The sequence below is a fragment of the Lytechinus pictus genome, chromosome 5 (genome assembly GCF_037042905.1).
Source record: "Lytechinus pictus isolate F3 Inbred chromosome 5, Lp3.0, whole genome shotgun sequence".
Classification (NCBI taxonomy): domain Eukaryota; kingdom Metazoa; phylum Echinodermata; class Echinoidea; order Temnopleuroida; family Toxopneustidae; genus Lytechinus; species Lytechinus pictus.
In genome coordinates this window covers 13,052,594-13,073,056 of record NC_087249.1, presented here as the reverse complement: position 1 = coordinate 13,073,056, position 20,463 = coordinate 13,052,594, and the positions used below count along the sequence as shown (strand labels likewise).

The 20,463-nt window shown below is 37.1% G+C and overlaps 1 protein-coding gene across 1 annotated transcript in view; it reads left to right on the top strand.

The window, feature by feature from the left end:
• The first annotated feature begins 576 nt into the window (after positions 1-576).
• The window catches only part of LOC129260498 (lysosomal membrane ascorbate-dependent ferrireductase CYB561A3-like), a 31,205-nt gene continuing 11,318 nt past the window's right edge, over positions 577-20,463 (top strand). Inside the window, exon 1 of the mRNA XM_064099846.1 lies at positions 577-704. The gene's annotated coding sequence lies outside the window, so the exon portion shown is untranslated. The remainder of the gene's footprint in view (positions 705-20,463) is intronic.

Genomic DNA, 20,463 nt, shown 5'->3' with positions numbered 1-20,463 from the left:
AGACAAGGTATGGTGTAGACCAAATGGTGATTAGAAAGAAAAAAATGATAGACCAAATGGGTTAAGCCCATTTGGTATTAGACTAAATGATAAGTAGGCAAACTGCATGTAGACCAAATGAATAAATATATATATATATTTCACACTGGGGAACTGATATCAAGCCAATTTTATGTATTTGGCAAAGTAACAAAATCATTAGACCAACTGGACATATCGCTATATGAGAATTAGACCAAGTGTAGTGTAGACCAAATGGCAGTTAGACCAAATGGCAATTTGATAGACCTAATGGGTTCAGCTCATTTGGCATTAGACTAAATGAGAAGTGGGCAAACTGCATGTAGACCAAGTGAATTTACACACATTTCTCACTTGGGACTGACAAAGATAGCCGTAGCAGACGACGGAGAGGCGTGCATGATCTGCGTCCGCAAATAACGCGCACACATTTATGTACTAACATGAAAGTTGTAATATGGTACCATCTAACAGCAAATTACACATGTGGGGCTATTGGAGAGTTGCAGCAGACGACGGCTAGCAGACGTCGATGTGCGTGCGCGTTTAGCGAGCACATCGTGATCGTTTATACTATCGATAGTACGTGTAATGTGTTAAAAAGGTACCGCGATGTCTATGACTTTTTCGGCCCATACTTGTGCTCTAATTTTGCTCCTTTTCAGAAGTTAAATGGATATTACGTAAGTTTTAACTGGTGTCACATGATAAATTAGATGTTAAAGAATTTTTTGATATCATTCTTGGGGACAACGAATACCTTTTGGTTTTTTGTTGTCCTGCCTATCTTAGAGTTAGAGAAAGAAAAACTCATGAATCACGAGATTTTGCAAGGAGGAGGATTCAGCCACGAGATGATTTGGAATTGGATGAATCTGGCCGTTTTGCTCATTAGCATAGGGACCTGCGGTCTGACTGTGAAGGCTATATGCCTATGCCGCTGCACCGCATGCGCACCGACCGCCGCCCCGAGGTCTCCGGGGCTGGGCTGGGGAGGCGCGGCTGAGGTTGAGCTGAGCCTGAGCTCCATGACCACGTCCACGTCGCATACGTACCTCTCAAAATTGCTGGAATGCAGTTGTGTTGAATGGGTGTTGGTTGTTTGATCCCGACTGCTTCACACTGTCTGACAAGCCAGTCATGAAGTCCGAGTCCTGCAAAGGATAACCTTTTCCCCTTTTCCACTTCAAAATCTGCCATTTTTCAGTGATTGCTTTTTTTTTTCAAGAGCACGTCGTCGTTTCGGAATACCCGTTGTTTCAGATCATGCGTCCGTTGTTGCGCAATATTGCAATTATGGTGGCGTCAAATGAACACACCGTAAACATGTACAGTCAGGGTAAAATAAATTGTGGACTAATAAAAGTGATCAGTCTATTTCCATGTAAATTGTCGTACAATCGATTTCAGGACAAGAGAAAAGAACAGTTATAGGTTTGCACTTCAACTAATCCCGCCACTCCTCAGAGTCTACTTCTCCCGTTTTTTATGGTAGGGGTAAATCGGATACTAAACTAAAGTCATGCCAAACAACATGATGCAAAGTAACACGGCCCAAGGGCCTATAGGCTGGAGCAAAACGAGTTTGTACCCCTTCTTCTGATTTTAATAGCCGATTTTTTCCAACCTCCCCAAGATGTGCACCCCCCCCCCCATGCACAAAAAATAATGCTGAAAATAACACAGACTTAAGTAAATGTAATTTTTTTATAGATTCAAACACTAAAGAGCTTAAGATGAACATTTTTACAAAATTGAAAAAAAAACGGGCATCGATCGTGATTATATAATAACTCCACAGTTTATAGCACAGGCTGAAAATATGATTTCAACAGATAAAGTAAAATCGAACAAATATAATACTGAAAATCTCATCATGGTCTACGGAAAAACAAAGTTATGACATTTTCAATATTTTAACAGTTTTGTTTGTCTTCGTAAAATGAGCAAACTGATGATCCTCTCTTGTTCACTTGTATTTCATGTTAATTTCATTAAAAGTTTGGGCCTCTTAAGGAACCGTACACAAATTCAACTGACAATTAACTTTCTGATTTAATGCATTACAAGTCATATTCACTGATGTATGCAACCTTTTGGTCAATGTAATTGGCCCGGGACATTTTTAAAACAGTTCCATGCATGCATGTCCTCATGAATGTGCAATGATCGAGCAAGCTGATAATATTATGTCCCCAATTATTCTTTTGTATTTCACTTATGAAATTACATTTGATCAGTTTTTTCTACCAAGACTGAACTTAAAGGGATGCTCCGGACTGAGGATACTTTTTATATCTCAATAAATAGAGTAGAATTCACAGGCGGAGCGCGAATCGCTGAAAAATAAATCAAAATCGGATAACAAATATAACGAAGTGTAACTTATTGAATTTTAAAGATTTGCATTATTCCAGTGAAACAGTTCTAAGCATGTCTTCATGAATATTCATTAGATGGGCTGATGATGTCATTATCCCCAGTTGTTCTTTTGTATTTTATTCTATGAAATTCAGTTTACTAAATTTTTTCTACCCGAAGAACTATAACTATTGGCTTATAGTTATTTCTTGCTGCAGCTTAATGGAGACACATCATTGTACACATTTGTGAAAATAAAACAATTATGATTTTATGTGAAAAGGTAATGGGGATTTGATTATCATCAGCCCATATTCATGAAGACATGCGGCATGTCTTCATGAATGCCTAGAACTGTTTCACCGAAATAATGCAAATAATTAAAATTCAATAACTTTGTTATTTGTTATCCAAAAGTAATAGAATTTTCATCATTTTGCGCGCTGTGAATATTACTCTATTTATTGAGATATCCTCAGCCCTGATTTTACCTTTCGGATTGACAGTTATAAGAGGGAGATGAAAGTATCATGGGGACAAAATAATCATCAGCCCACTTATAGAGGCCGCGAATGATTTTGAAAGTGGGGGGCTGTACCACGCAAAAAATCACAATCAGATGGTCATTTTTATACGTTTTTTGGCGGTGTTTGAAAAAAGTGGGGGAGGGACTGAAGCTCACTCTTTATAGCCCCGGGGAGTGTTTTATCCGACAAGTCCTGTTTATCCGACTTTTACCATAGTAACAGTGGCTCTCGGCCAATCAGAATCAAGGAAAGATGTCAGATCTGACAACTTGTCGGACAAAAATGTTGATGAAACGCTCCCCCGGACGGGCGCCGGGTGGCGCGCTAGCGCAGAGGCGATGGTCGGACAGCGCCCTTTGCGGCCGCTTTTCACCAACATTGCGGGGCACACACCACTAACTATTTCCCCATAGACTCATGTGTTAAAAATGAGATTTGAAAAAATCGCCAAAAATAAGTCTTAGAAATGACATCATCCACACCTTTATCATTTGGTAGTGTATCCAATATCCTTCAAATGCTAAAGATATGAAAGGGTGTTTTTCAATATTTTTTCGCGCTACAGGGGCTCAAACCAAGACTACGTGCAAACTTGGTTGCAGTCACAGTGCTCACAGGGTTTCTTGGGCAACTAATTAAGGTCCCATAAAATCTAGCATTGACAAATTACTGCTCTCCCATGGGACTGAACAGATCCAGTAGTATTTCCTCTCTATGCCCATATGAAAAAAATTGCTGAGATATGCACCGTTGATTTTATATGAATATTTTTCCAACCATTTGGTACGGGTCTAAAGGGGATTCCCGAAATTGCCGGATCCTATTAGTGGTGTGCGCCCTTCAGAGGGTGCGATTCTCACTGAACTTGGGAAATTTTTTTTTTGGCACAACCTTAGGGTATCATATGCATAATGTTAATTTTTTTTTTTTTTTGGAGACCCCGTTCTCTTCTGATCAGGGAATAAACATTGTCTCTCCAGGGTTATAATACAGACAGAATACACAATGTTGAAACAATGCACCTATAAGAAAATTTTGTAATGTTTAAGCTCAATCCATGTTCATGAATTGAAATTTAATGATAATCATCACCTTTGAAATGTTGTAAATGTGTTTTAATAGTACTTGATTCATTTTTCCAAGTCATTATCACTTGAAATTAATATCACAATTCAAGAGAAAAAACAATAAAAACAAAAGAAAAAGCAAATCTAAGTGCCTTGTGTGTAATAACATTCATAGTTTTACAGAAGGCAGAGAAAATGAGTGACATGTTGACAGAAAGGGATGAAAAATGGAAGGAGGAAAGGGAGAGAGGGGGGGGGGAGAGAGAGAGAGAGAGAGAGGGGGAGGGGGTTATTGAGAAGAGCCAAATGACAGAGAATGATAGCTGAATACATTGTGATTATTATCATGATCCAGAGTATTGATTCAGTAGTATACTAAAGGGACATTTATTGCTGGCCAGTGTGGAATATGAATCTGTCACCATAACAATTGTGTAATGTAAACTAGGTGAAGGACATGGAAGTACTCATGGAATTCTGGCTACAAAATACGTCACTGCTGCCCTTCTGGGTTAAAAAGAAAATGATTTCCCTGTAAAATAGGGAGGAAATCATGACATAATTGTGATTTTTTTTTCTTCTCCTTATTGTGGGGAGGAGGGGGGGGGGGAGGATGCACAGTAGAAAAGTGTATAAATACAAGTGAAAACTTTCCCTGCCAAACCAAAAGCAGTCACAATGGGCCCCAAGAAACTATCTGACAAGCGAAAAAACCTTTTTGTACCTGGCCATAGAGCATGGAATAAGGGGCTGAAGTGGGAAGCTGGTAATTCCAACAGTATTCTCAAGACCAAATATGTACGTCTAACAAGAGAGGACTTGGACCGCACAATGTCCCGTGATGAGCGTGGCAACTTTCTTCACAAGCATGATCAACCTGTCAGTCGCTCTTCTACAACCATGATTCTCAGGCCAAAGACATCAGAAGACTCTGTACCACTGGCAAAAATGTTGACATCCACTGATGGTTCAGCTGTCGGTCATCGGATTGTTGATGTTTACTGCACAATACCTGTTGAGGGCACACACCACTAACTATTTCCCCATAGACTCATGTGTTAAAAATGAGATTTGAAAAAATCGCCAAAAATAAGTCTTAGAAATGACATCATCCACACCTTTATCATTTGGTAGTGTATCCAATATCCTTCAAATGCTAAAGATATGAAAGGGTGTTTTTCAATATTTTTTCGCGCTACAGGGGCTCAAACCAAGACTACGTGCAAACTTGGTTGCAGTCACAGTGCTCACATGGTTTCTTGGGCAACTAATTAAGGTCCCATAAAATCTAGCATTGACAAATTACTGCTCTCCCATGGGACTGAACAGATCCAGTAGTAATCCCTCTCTATGCCCATATGAAAAAAATTGCTGAGATATGCACCGTTGATTTTATATGAATATTTTTCCAACCATTTGGTACGGGTCTAAAGGGGATTCCCGAAATTGCCGGATCCTATTAGTGGTGTGCGCCCTGCGGCTCATCGTAGCAGATCAATGCGGCCGGAACGGCGTAACGAAAAATATGCGAAGCTTTGGAGCGGATTTCTTTCTTCTTTTTCCTCGATAAGAAGAAAATGCTATGCTTTGGAGCGACTTTCTTTTTTCTTTGTCTCAATAAGACAAAAATGCTATGCCTTGGAACGGAAATTTGGTGTAAAAATGGGGGTCCCCTCCGCGGCACATACCCACTATGCATTATATATGCTGAGTGCCCCCCCCCCCCCGGACCCCCACCCTGGTTCCTCGGCAGGGCTCGGCGCATGAATAACGATTAAAGGGATGGTCCGGGCTGAAAATATTTATATCTAAATAAATAGAGTAAATTTCACAAACCAAAATGCTGAAAATTATATCAAAATCGGATAGCAAATAATGAATATTTTGTGAAAACAGTTATATGCACATCGTCATGAATATTCATTAGGTTGGCTGATGATGTCATATCCCCACTTTCCTTTTTCTATTGTTATTACATAAACATGTTATTACATTGAACAAATTTAAGTTTGAGTTTAAGCATTCCATTAGTAGCACTTATTTGAGTTAAGATATTGTTCTATCATTATTTCATCATACTGCATACTGTATTTTTTTGTATTTATACGACGTATCTATGTTAAACATAGTAATATTAATACGCGGCTGGTGTGTTATTATCATTAGATTAATCTTGACACTATGCTTGATGTGTTTTCCTTTTGGCCCTGCTTTTATTGTAAATTTTAAATATGACTTCTATATATTAATTTTATTCAGGGCCGTATAGTCTTTCTTGAAAGGCGTCCAATTATTTTTCAAGCCTTTGTGCTTGTGACTGTCCCCTCCCATGCAATGATTGTTTATTGTTATTTTACCGTGAAATATTGTCAATATAATTATTTTATGTTGTATGATTAATTTTTTGCATGGAAATAAAGAACCAATCAATCAATCAAATCATAAATGTTTCATTTTTTCGTCATACATCATGTGTAAATGATGAATCTCCACTATGATGAAAGAAGTTACGGCAATAAATAAAAAATGCACTTAATCAGTCATCAATCCAATTGTTTTAGTTTTTGGTAGAAAAATTTGAATAAATCTAATTCCATATAATAAAATACAAAAGAACAAGTGGGGATCATCAGCCCACCTAATGAATATTCATGAGACATGCCTAGAACTGTTTCACCGGAATATGCAAATCTTTAAAATTCAATAACTTCGTTATTTTTTATCCGATTTTGATCAAATTTCCAGCATTATGCTTAATGAATTTTGCTCTATTTATTGAGATATAAATATTTCCAGCCTGGACCATCCCTTTGATTTCCCACGTCACCTATGTGCATGTACTGTATGTGGCAAAAGTATTGTACCGAGTTTTTACAATACGGCATGCAACGCATATGCGAAACCAGTCAAATGGACGAATTGTTGGGAGAGCTCGAACTCGCTGTTGGTGTTACGATTTACTGAGTTACGATTTAGCCTTTACTCTTTAGCCGTCTATGTTTTAAGATTACGGTAAGTGTTTTCAGGATTTTGTGCATTTCGTATAATGAAAAATACTATTGACTATTGTAGAATGTGAAATACTGACTGGGCGTAGCACCTGTGATCATTGAGCTGTGTTTTAGTTTTGACTGAGCGAAGTGAGTGTGCGACAGTGTGAGTCTGACTGAGTCCCGGGTTCGGTTCCTCCGGAAAGGCAGCCGTTTCCGGCCCCGCCGACTCCGGGGTTCGAGGTGCAGCCGGGGAGAGCTGAGAATGAGAGCATGCAGTCCGGGCCCAGTCCCTCCCCTTCTCCACTCCATCCAGGATGGGAATTATTAGCCTTGCAGAATTCGTGATGATATCTTTTAATATTTTGACATATACCATACTTATTCATCACTAGGGAGTTCGGTGACTTATATTGAAATCTTGATTTGAAGGAATCCCAACAAATCATGACATTGGAAAGCTTGTGAAATAAGAAAAATAATGGTGGTGCCTCAATCAACTCATTGTCTAATATATATGGAGATATTCCAATTTACAGGAGAAAATATGCAGATTTTATTCTGTCAAAAAAAATTAGAGGTTTGTTTGAGTGGAAGAGACGGTGGCTTTTTAGAAATCTTGAACTGACACTCTGGGGCTACACCGCTATTCCAACGCGTGTTGGAAAAGTCGACGCCAGACGGGTACGTTTTGGCCTTGAATTTCCAGCAAATTAATCAAAATTACGGCCTAAATTTAGGTCTATGTTATCAATTATATACTAATTTCATAATTATAATGTAAAACGGGTACTCACGGGTTCTTTTCTTTCCAAATTTTGTGTTTTCATCGCCTCTTCTGGCCAACTCTTGCGATGGATTTTGTCGCCATAGGATCCTGTACGTGCAAATCCAGGGCGAGTTGTCACATGACGCTCGCGAGTCTCTAGGGGTAATGGCCTTTAATCAAGGCGTTCTTTTTGCTATAATTTTATAATGACGCTTAAATATCGAAATCAATGTAGACCAGTCTGTGCAGGGGCATAACAGGGGTATATAAGAGGGGGCATAGTACATGTCGCATGTGGAAGATAAAAGTTACGTAATGTAAGTCCCGAGCACTAGCGTACCTAGGGGGGGCAGTCTGCCCCCCCCCCGATGAGTCACAAACCCATGCAAATTACATATCTCTGCCCCCCGGCCCCCCTGACGAGCTTGAAAACCTATTTTGCCCCCCCCCCCCCGACGAGCTTGAATACCTATTTTGCCCCCCCTGGCGAGCTTGAAGACTTTTTTTTTGCTTGTCAAATTTTTTCTGGTACGATTGAAGACCTTTTTCATTGAAGAGCCTTTTTTTCCTTTTTTTTTGCTTGTCAAATTTTTTGGCGGCCGATTTTGCCCCCCTGTGGAAAATCCTAGGTACGCCATGCACTGCCCGCGCTACATGTATGTTGGTAGCCCTGGGACCTCTGGATATTAACTAATCCAATTTAATTACAGATGGCAGATTTTTTTATTATCTGAGTAGCCCCCCCCCCCCCCCCCCGGATTATTTGTTCTCACATTACTTTCCTTTTTAAATTTCCTTTCGTTCTTTCTTTCTTCCTTCCGTTGCTCCTATGTTTTTTTTTCAGGTGAAATCCACTCGGGGGATGGCCAGCCATGCCCCCATCTGTTTATGCCTCTGAGATGTAGGCTATACTCATGATCTTAATCTTCGATTTTCCAAAGTAGGGGGGTGCAATTTCTCAAGTAAAATTTGACAACCCCCCCAAAAAAGTTATCACAGAAAAATTGTCATTTTGTCTTGCGTAAGATTTGACAAGTAAAAAGAAAAGATGGTTACTAAAAATAAAAGACTCATTTTGTCCGTGTAATATTTGGCAAGCCTCCCCCCCCCCCAAGTTTAACATATCGGAGGCGCGATGGCTCAGTCGGTAGAGCAGGGGTTTCGGATTCCGGTGACCCGGGTTCGATTCCCAAGTGGTGCGCTAGTGCCCTTAAGGCTTATCCTCATTACCAGGTCCCTCGGAGAGGACCTTAAGCCGTTGGTCCCCTGGTTGCTTGCTCACAGGCATTCGTGCTTTTTTAGCAGTCAGGTAAAAAATCTCGATATAACATAACATTAAAAAAAAGTGAAGGTCATTTTGTCCTGCGTGAAATTTTAAAAGTAATAAAAAGATGGTCACTAAAATTGAAGTTCATTTTGTTTGTGAAATATTTGGCAAGCCCCCCTCCCAAAAAAAGGTTTTAACTAAAAATGATTGAAGGCCATTTTGTTCCTCTTAAAATTTGTCAAGTATAAAAAAAAAAATCACTAAAAAATGAAGGTCATTTGTCCCACGTAAAATTTGACAAGCCCCCCCCCCCCCTAAAAAAAAATGAAAGGTAGCTGATAATGATTGAAGATCATTTTTTCTTGCATAACATTTTACAAAAAAAAGTGTGTCACTATTTGGCGAGCCCCCTACCCTCCAAAAAAAAGGTTTAATTAATAATGATCGAAGGTCATTTTGTCTCTCGTAAAATTTGACAAATAAAAAAAAAGTTGTCACTAAAAAAAGAAGGTCATCTTGTCGCGCGTTATATTTGGCAAGCCCCCACCCCCCTAAAAAAGTTTGTCATTAAATATAGAAAGTCATATGTTCAAAGTAAAATAAATTTGGGAAGCAAAAAAGAAAAGGACAAAAAAGAGCAAAGAATATGAACAAAATATCCCCATTACAAATATTGCTGTGATTCTCATAAGGAGGTGGGGGGGGGGGGGGGACTTAACTTTGTACGAACGACATTTTTTTTTTACATCCAAAATATTGACTATGAATCTCAAAAGGTGGAACGGGCCAGAAATGCTCAACCCCCCCCCCCCCCCCCCCCCGATCTGCCATTGATTCCAATCGATAATGACTTTTCCCTGCAATACTGATGCTTGAAATCAAGATACTGAAGATTGATATATTGTAATATAAATTATGAACGTCTGACAAAAAGATAACCAACCGATCACCTGACCGATCAGCTGACCAGTACGTGAATCACATCGTAGTTGATCAGTCCCCACAGCGTTTGGAACGCTCACCAAGAATTCAAGAAAAAAGACTGAAAATGTAAGTTTAACCTCAATCCATTAAATTTCAAATGTCGTAGAAGTTTCCTTATCATGTTTAAAACTAATTAATACCTAAATTGTTACCATCCACTATGTATTAAGGCGTACATTTGCCAAAGTTCTTGGGTGCAAATAGAAACGGCAATGTCTAACCGGTTTTATCACTGATGTCGCCTATGAGGTCCATACATGTAATGTTTGGACCTCATTGGTACTAGGAGTGAACTGAAGGAATCCCAACAAATTTGGTACCAGGCATTGCCTTGGAAAGCTTGTGTTGTGAAATAAGGAAAAGAATGGTGCTGAAATCAACTCATGATGTCAAATATTGACAGAGATATTTCTGTTTAAAGGGGGGAATGTGTAGATTTCTTTTTACAGCAAAAGTAGATTTTCATACACAAAATGCAATGAATTGGACTGTGTAATCCTTCTTTTATAAGTGCAATGTGCTGCTATGTGAGGCAAGGCATGCCCTTGAATTATACATCATTTTATTCATAAAACTTCAAAGTTTCTCATGGTATACTATAGGTTTCTATAGGGTTTTTCCACCTCCTTTAATGGCCTCATACTTATTTTATTAGGGATGCCACTCGTGCGCCTAGAAATTCCTGCCAGTGCACGCTGCTGATGGTTATCCTCACAAATTCTTGGCAGGAATGATGAAAGTTATTCCAATGATGGAAAAAAAGTACACATATAACATGTATAACAACAAATGATACTCACATTAACCTGAAGAAAAACTCTTTCAAGTTCTTATATTTTCATACCCATTGCTGACACATATTTCAACTACAACTTCGATGAAATCCTAGCATAATCAACCCATTCAAGGGTAAGATCAGCTGATTCCCATTGATCAAGATTTCCGGACCGAAGAATTTGATCTTAAGGACGTTCCACAGTTATGTTTGTGCGCATCATGATCTGCGCATATTTTACACTCTGCGCGCTGACGTCACAATGGACAAACTTGTGATTAGGTATAATGTGAGCTGATTTTTCTCCTTATCTGCACTAACTGCAGATTTGATGTGTTATTTTATGAAGCTAATAAACTGGAATTATTGCATGCACCATTTTTTTTTATTCCTCTACAATTTCAAAATAGTTTCTCTGTAGTGCTGCAAAGTATGATGAAAATGACCCTGAGTATCAATAAATGGAAAAGTGGTTCAGAATTTTTCCTCACATAGATACTGCTTTTGGCGCGTTTTCGGGTGTCTTAAGAAGCAAATTTGCTCTAATAAGAGTGCTGATAGTTTGAAAACAAACACATTCATGAACCCATATTTATTAATGTTTGCACCTCTTAGGTATACCTTCCTCTACAACTTTGCAAAGTTTGGTGAAAATGACATGGGTTTTGAATAAAGTGCAGCATTTCTTTTACTTCTCAAGTTATTAAAATTTGAATTTTTTGAGGTTGAGTATCTTTCCCGCAATTTCTAAGAACTGAAAGTGTTGTGAGACTTAAAGGAGCAAACAATTGACAGCAATATAGATAGATTATCCATCTTACGGATACAATTATTAATCACATTGCAAAATTTAATGACATTTTCATGGGATTTTGACTGAGTAATAGGGCTTTAAACTCAATGTTGCGATCTCGCGAGGTCTAAAAATGCCATATTATTTTGGATGCGCAATTCTTAAGAACATCATCCATTTTGGGTTAATTTTTAAGCTCTATAGCAAAAAATCAAGCACATGGACCCATGTGAATTTTAGCAGATTTGGAATATTCAGGTGCTAAAGTATCTACATGTATATGTAAAGTATGGTGAAAATGACATGGATTTTTAATGTTTGGGAGCAAGACTACGGAACCACTCGCTTTTTAGACGGTATTAACAGACTTTTGCTTGTTTTCGGCGCATTTTTGGCTGTTTCAAGCCAACTTGCAATATTTTGGACACTGATAATTTGAAAACGAGCACATAGACCCCATAGTTTAAATGTCCTAACTTCTTCAGAATATATTCCTCTACAAATCTAGAGAGTATGATAAAAATGACATGGATTTTTAATGTTTGGGAGCAAGACTACGGAACCACTCGCATTTTAGCGGTATTAACAGACTTTTGCTTGGTTTCGGCGCATTTTGGGCTGTTTCAAGCCAACTCGCAATATTTTGGACACTGATAATTTGAAAACAAGCACATAGACCCCATAGTTTAAATTATGTCCTAACTTCTTCAGAATATATTCCTCTACTAATCTAGAGATAATGATGAAAATGACATGGATTTTTGAATGTTTGGGAGCAGGACTAAGGAACCATTCGTATTTTGGACATTTTGGATGGTATTAGACTTTTGCCCGTTTTAGGCGCATTATAGATTGTTTCAAGCCAACTCGCAACACTTTGGACACTGATAGTTTAAAAACGAGCACATGGACCCCATATTTTTAATATTTTAACGTCATCAAAATATATTCCTCTGTAAATCTAGAGAGTATGATGAAAATGACATGGATTATTAATGTTTGGGAGTAGAACTTCGGAACCATTCATATTTTAGACATTTTGGACGGTATTATCAGACTTTTACTTGTTTTCGGCGCATTTTGGGCTGTTTCAAGCCAACTCGCCACAGGTTAGACACTGATAGCTTAAAAACGAGCACATGGACCCCATGTTTTTAATATTTTAACATCAAAATATATTCCTCTGTAAATCTAGAGAGTATGATGAAAATGACATGGATTATTAATGTTTGGGAGAAGGACTAAGGAACCATTCATATTTTAGACATTTTGGACGGTATTAACAGACTTACTTGTTTTCGGCGCATTTTAGGCTGTTTCAAGCCAACTCGCAACAGTTTAGACACTGATAGCTTAAAAACGAGCACATGGACCCCATGTTTTTAATATTTTAACGTCATCAAAATATATTCCTCTGTAAATCTAGAGAGAATGATGAAAATGACATGGATTACTAATGTTTGGGAGCAGGACTAAGGAACCATTCATATTTTAGACATTTTGGACGGTATTATCAGACTTACTTGTTTTCGGCGCATTTTAGGCTGTTTCAAGCCAACTCGCAACAGTTTAGACACTGATAGCTTAAAAACGAGCACATGGACCCCATGTTTTTAATATTTTAACGTCATCAGAATATATTCCTCTGAAAATCTAGAGAGTATGATGAAAATGACATGGATTTTTAATGTTTGGGAACAAAACTACGGAACTATTCGCTTTTAGACGATATTAGACTTTTGCACGTTTTCGACGCATTTTAGGTGGATTTCAATATATTCAAGCCAACTCGCAACACTTTGGACACTGATAGTTTAAAAACGAGCACATGGACCCCATATTTTAAATATTTTAACGTCATCAAAATATATTCCTCTGTAAATCTAGAGAGTATGATGAAAATGACATGGATTATTAATGTTTGGGAGTAGAACTTCGGAACCATTCATATTTCAGACATTTTGGATGGTATTAACAGACTTTTACTTGTTTTCGGCGCATTGTGGGCTGTTTCAAGCCAACTCGCAACAGGTTAGACACTGATAGCTTAAAAACGAGCACATGGACCTCATGTTTTTAATATTTTAACATCATCAAAATATATTCCTCTGTAAATCTAGAGAGAATGATGAAAATGACATGGATTATTAATGTTTGGGTGCAGGACTAAGGAACCATTCATATTTTAGACATTTTGGACGGTATTATCAGACTTACTTGTTTTCGGCGCATTTTAGGCTGTTTCAAGCCAACTCGCAACAGTTTAGACACTGATAGCTTAAAAACGAGCACATGGACCCCATGTTTTTAATATTTTAACGTCATCAGAATATATTCCTCTGAAAATCTAGAGAGTATGATGAAAATGACATGGATTTTTAATGTTTGGGAACAAAACTACGGAACTATTCGCTTTTAGACGATATTAGACTTTTGCACGTTTTCGACGCATTTTAGGTGGATTTCAATATATTCAAGCCAACTCGCAGCACTTTGGACACTGATAGTTTAAAAACGAGCACATGGACCCCATATTTTTAATATTTTAATGCTTTCAGAATATATTCCTCTACAAATCTAGAGAGTATGTAGGGACAGTGATTTTCCGTTTCAAAAAATTGCCTTTTCCGTTTCAGAAAATCTCAAATTCCGTTTCAGCATGTCAGAAAACGGAAATTCCGTTTCCCCATAGACTTTGTACACACGGAAAAGTGACAATTCCGTTTACACATTGAATAGCAAAGTCACAACACGTACACTCGCACTGGTCAAAATTTGTATCTGCTACTGTACCAACAACACAATAGAATCCGTTCTAATCGGATCTATGCGGGTGCATAAAATATTTTTTTTACAAACCTATTTAGCATGCATACATCCTCACCTTTCACATTATTAGCATTATTTCACGGTGAAATGATATTTCATCGATAATTTTGGGGTTTTTTGGACATCGTTATCATCAGTAAACGGCTTTTGCCAATCCGCCATCTTGGATTTTAAGACCACGATATCATGCTGTTACATCTTCAAACGTAGAGGGCAGCAACACACGACCGTGTGGTTGAACGATATGTGTGCATGTGAAGCCCAACCCGGCCGGCCGGGTACCGGTACGAGTGCGGGGTACAATCGAGTGTGGTGATGTCGAGTGCAGTCACGATGTGTGAATTGTCATGATAGTAGCGAATTGAGATCGTGTTTTGCTGGGGTTTTGTGGCCATTTAATATTCTCATTTTGTTGTGATTTTGGAGTAATTTCTGTTGCTATTCTGTGTATTTTGAGGGAAAATACGTTTTCCGTGATTTTCCGTTTGAAATGCCACTTTCCGTTTCAAAAGGCCCTTTCAGTGAATTCCGTCCGTTTTCCGCGATCGCGGAAAATCACTGTCCCTAAGTATGATGAAAATCACATGGATTTTGAATGTTTGGGAGCGAAATATAGAACCATTTGCATTTTAGAGGGTATTAAGAGACTTTTGCATGTTTTCGGCGCTTTTTAGGCGATCTTCAAGCCAACTCGCGTCACTTTGGACACTCATAGTTTAAAAACGAGCACATGGACCCCATATTTTTAAGATTTTAATATCTTAATTTTAATACATTATTCTACAAATCTGGAGAGTATGATGAAAATGACATGGATTTTGAATGTTTTGGGGCAAAACTACGGAACCTTTCGCATTTTAGACGGCATTAGGGCAATTCCATGGTAACGGAATTACAAATCAGAGAAATTTGGCTGTTATTATTGTTCACAGCATCCAGATATCTCAATATTTTCCCATTTTCTGAACTTAATACTATGCATGGCCACTTGTGCTATATTCTGAACCAAGATTTTTAGAAAACCCTTCACACGTTCAGGTGTGAATGACAGATATGTGCTATGGTAACGGAATTACCAGAGAAATGAGTCACTTTGCAACCCAAAGTTTAGTAAAAGTTTCTCTGAAATCTACAACACACTAGCTCCAAGTTAATGTCTGATTCAATTCATTATAATGTCAACTTTATTTTGAAAGTAATTTATTCACAAATATCATCAACAAATTTTCATGATTGGTCTTTCTTTTGGGGAAGTACATGATAACGGAATTACACATAATGGTAACGGAATTACGCCTCTGACATTTGTGAACGAAAACAATATTTTTAGGCATTTATGACTGAAGAAATGCCTCAATAAAGCTTGTTTATGTATGCTTCTCTAATACTTAACACAAACTAAGTACTTCACATCTACATGTATAATATCAAATAAAATACAAGTATATGGTATGTAATCAGTGGCTCTACCATGAATAAACAGAATTTTACAAAATATTAGGGATCAGTGGTAATTTAATTTTAGTTCATTTTCAATTTCAGGGGTATTAGGACTTACTAGCCACTTTTTGCCTCCTGTACTGATGAAAAGAATTATGCAAAGGCCAAAGATCATCACTAATACTCATGGTAACGGAATTACATGGACTACAGCCATACATATACACATCAGGAATTTTACAAAAACTGAGGACAGCATGTGATCAGATCTGCATATTTAGTCAAAAATTTGTGTAGATGATAATTTAAGATATTCTAAAGTCTTTGAATACTCAAAAGAAACATAGTTTCACATACAATTGGCATCTTAAAACAGTTAAACTGAAAACTTTCTATTTGGTTGTTCAATAAATGTACTGAAAATGAGAAACAATGCTGAAACCACATGAAAATAGTGTTGACATTTACATTTTGAAAGAATGTTGTGGACAACTAAGCAATAAATTTGTTTTTAATTAGTGCACCAATTAATCTAATTCTCTTAAAAGGTAAGGATTCATTTTCTATGTGGCTCACTGAGGACTGCAATTATAGCAGATCTGAGTACAAAGTCAATATCAGACATCTTCCTAACAGATGTATTTCCAAAATGTGACCATAAGAAACTGCAGTGATTTTATGATCATATGTCATATTCATGACCTGAGTTGGTTTTCTTAGGCCATGATTTTTTATTTTATCTCTATTAATTTTTTTTATCTTTCATATAAAATACAAAAATGTATCCGAGATGAATTTTTATCTTCTGTATCTAAAGATATGTGACAAAGCAGTGCCTAGGATGTAGACATGTTCATCGCGTATCCAACCATTGCATCACAGATGATGTGCCTGCGCCAATATTCCTCTGAAGAAAAAACATGAACTTCAAATTGGGTGGAGGCTATTCTCTCTATCCATTTTCAATTTCAGCAATATTTCTAGGTCAATTCGCTCAAAACTTTGAAATAAAAATAAAGGAAAAATAATAAATTATTTAATCATGAGAGTACTACTCTAACATTATTCTTGTAGATTAAAGAAATATTTCAAATAATTTTATTGACTAATATTGTCTATGAAATGAAATGAGGTAGGAAATGATGTGATATTGACTTCTAAAATAAAGTATTGTTCATTTTTTTCAATTAAATCCCTGTAAGCACAGAATTTGATTTGATGCAATCTCACTCATTTGCCGAAACTCATGGCAGAAACGCTTTTCATTGGTTGAATGAGATGAGTGCTATAAAAAAACGGCATTTCTCATGGAAATTGCTTCATAAACAGGTACGTGTCACAGAGATAAAACGAAGACAAAATGGTTATTAGAATACCATTTCGGAACGAATTTTAGGTGATTTTATATCACTTTTTTTAATAGAGATAAAATATGTTATTTTATCTTGAACAAATGTATCTCAGAATACTACCACTGTCTCTTTGCATTTCTTTCACAGCAGAATGCTGTACATTTCTACCCATTTCCAATTGAGTTTGTCTTCTGTTATGTTGCAGTTCTCAGATGTTTTGTTACTGATGACACTGTTGGTCTCAACATTATCACCATCCTCTCCTTAGAGGAGTGTTCATTCTGTGTATCATCCTCACTTGGAGGGTCATTGTTATTACTTACTCCATCCCTGAAGCAGTGATTATTGGATGATGCTGACTTTGCATGTTTCTGAACATCCATTGCATAGGGGTGGAGAACAGTATTGGTTTGGTGCTAATTTAAGACATCATGAATATCTTTGTCAAAATCCACCATACTTTCGGAAATGTCATCTGTATCAAGATTTAGTATGATGTTTTTGGCATGTGACTCTTGCAACATCTGCAAATTTTGGATCTCTCTTCAACCTTTTCCACTCATTACTTTTTACTGCTTACTACACTGTTTGCCAATGCCAGAGTCTGGTCCCTCACCATGGCTTGTTGCAAAGAATTTCCAATCTTCCGATGAAAGGAGAGTTACACAATAGTTATCGCATAAATTATTAGGCAGTACCATCTGAAAAATATAACAACTTCTTTGAAGCATAGAACTACTCCCAGCCATCCCAGATGTTTTTTACTGAAAAGTTTATTAAAGACTGTTGAGAGTGAGTTGATCAGAGGCAATTACAAAAAAATGAATGCCATTCTTTTCCAAGGCACACGCAGTGAACATGGTCACTTCGTCGTGATTGTGCGTCCAGTATTTTGGATCTCATTAGAACTGGTTCTTGGCAGTGACATTTTTGCAAAATCAATCTGGATGACAATTTTGTTTAGATCATCCTGCATAATCATTCTACTTCTCCCCAAGAAGTGATTGCCCATTAATCCTTTGTATTAAGGCATTCACCTACATTGTTTCCTTCAAAATACTTTTTTAATGCCAATGTACATTATCTTGCCTTTTTTCGGAATATCATACTGAATGGGAGCTTGCTGTCAAGTAATTGTACAATCTCATCCTGATTTGGAGTGTACTTACTAATCAGAAGGCTTTTAATGTTTATAACTATGATCTACAGCTAAGATATCAACATGCCAATGGAACAAAATGGGCTAACGCACACCCCTTCAAAGATATGATAATGGTAATTCCGTTACCATGTAATTCCGTTACCACAGTTACAGCGGAATTAGAAATGATATTTCAAAAAAATGTTGCTAACTCTTTAGTAAGTCACATGAAATCAGAGAATTCAGAATTTAATAAAATTGAAGTAAGTATTTAGTTCATAGGAAAAACTTTTTCAGTTTTATGGTAACGGAATTACATCCGTTTTGTAGTAGATTGCAAAATTTTCTCTGAGAAATTTGAAAATACCCCTGATAAAGACATTTGCTAGTGGTAATTATTACACCTTCACACACAACATTAGATGATTTTGAACCAAAAGAGTAAAACTTTTTTTTTGTTATCAAATTTATCCAAATTAATGTAAAATATATGTTCTCTAATTGAAAATGGTCATCAAATTCAAAAGATCGTTCAGCAAAAACCGTAAAAGATATTTGAAAAAGGTTTTCAGTTCCTTAAAATATAAGGTTTTGTGTATACAGGACATTCACATTCAGATGCATATTATTAATTTTGAAATTTACTGTTTTTACCCTCTCCCATGTGGAATTGCCCATTATTAGACTTTTGCACGTTTTGTACGCATTTTGGGCGATTTTCATGCCAACTCGCCTCACTTTGGACACTCACAGTAAAAAAACGAGCACATGGACCTCATATTTTTAACTTCGCTACACCTTCGATATGCATTCCTCTACAATTTAGCCGAATGACATGGATTTTGAAAAAAAGTGCAGATTACAAAATACTTATTTAATTTTTGAGTAGATTCACGTCTTTGAAGATTTGTTTTTTCTGAGTTTTTGCACCATCCTTGCCAAATGAGGGCGCTGTTGACTCCAAATAGATATAGTTTTACCAATTAAAAGACCTTCTCTTACTTTGGTATACACTTTGTTATATATCTTGAGAATTTGATGAAGTTTGATGCAGTATTCACTGAGTAAAGATGATTTAAACTCATTTGGTGAATTTGTGAGGTCTAAGAGAGGCATAATACTCTTGATTGCGCAAGATTGCATATCATTCAAATACGGTGACTTTGAAGAGCCATAGAGAAAAAATAAGCACATGAACCTATGTTATTTTTTGCATCTTCATAATGCATAGATACCAAAGTAACTTTCTGCGAAATTTGGTGAAAATGACATGGACTTCATTTTAAAGGGGAATCCAACCCAAATAAAAACTTGTTTTATAAGGAAAAGAAAAATCAGACAAGTTGATAGGTGAAAGTTTGAGTAAAATAGGACTAGCAATAGAAGAGTTATGAGCATTTGAATGTGGAGATCACTAATGCTATGGAGATCCTCCCATTGGCAATGCGACCAAGATCCATGATGTCACAGATGAACAACTCTCCCCTTTTGGACACTGAAAATATACCCCAAAACATCTCTTTTTGCTCATTCTAATCATATGACGAACGATTCATCAATGATATAATGTTGTGAAACCTCTGTACTTGTCCTCTCATAAAGAGAACACCTCACCTTGTGATAGACTCTATAAAAGTGAGAATATAAGTGAAATAAGTACTAAAGTAATGAGGGAGTTGAACGTGTGTGACATCACAGATCTTGGTCGCATTGCCAATGGGAGGATCTACGTGGCATTAGTGATCTCAATATTCAAATGCTCATATCTTTCTTATTATTCATTCAATCTTCCTCAAACTTTCAACAATATGTTTCTTTGATTTATCTCTTTGATATGGATTCAGCTGGTTTCAAGGGTTTCATTCTCCTTTAACTGTGGAACGTCCTTAAAGGGGAATCCAGCCATGGCTACAAAAAATGTCGACCTGCATTGGCTCGCGGAAGTGTCAATTTTATGTGACGGCATGTTTCCAAAATCCATTAACATTGCAAAATCGCCGAAAAATCCACTTTTTTAGACCCTGTATTTCTTAATTATTATGTTAAGAAAATGCGATTGTGAAATTTTTAGTGCGAGATGCGGTCATTTAGATAAGAAAATTTTACTTTTGTTCGAGATTTTGCCCATGTCATCGGATGATTTTGAT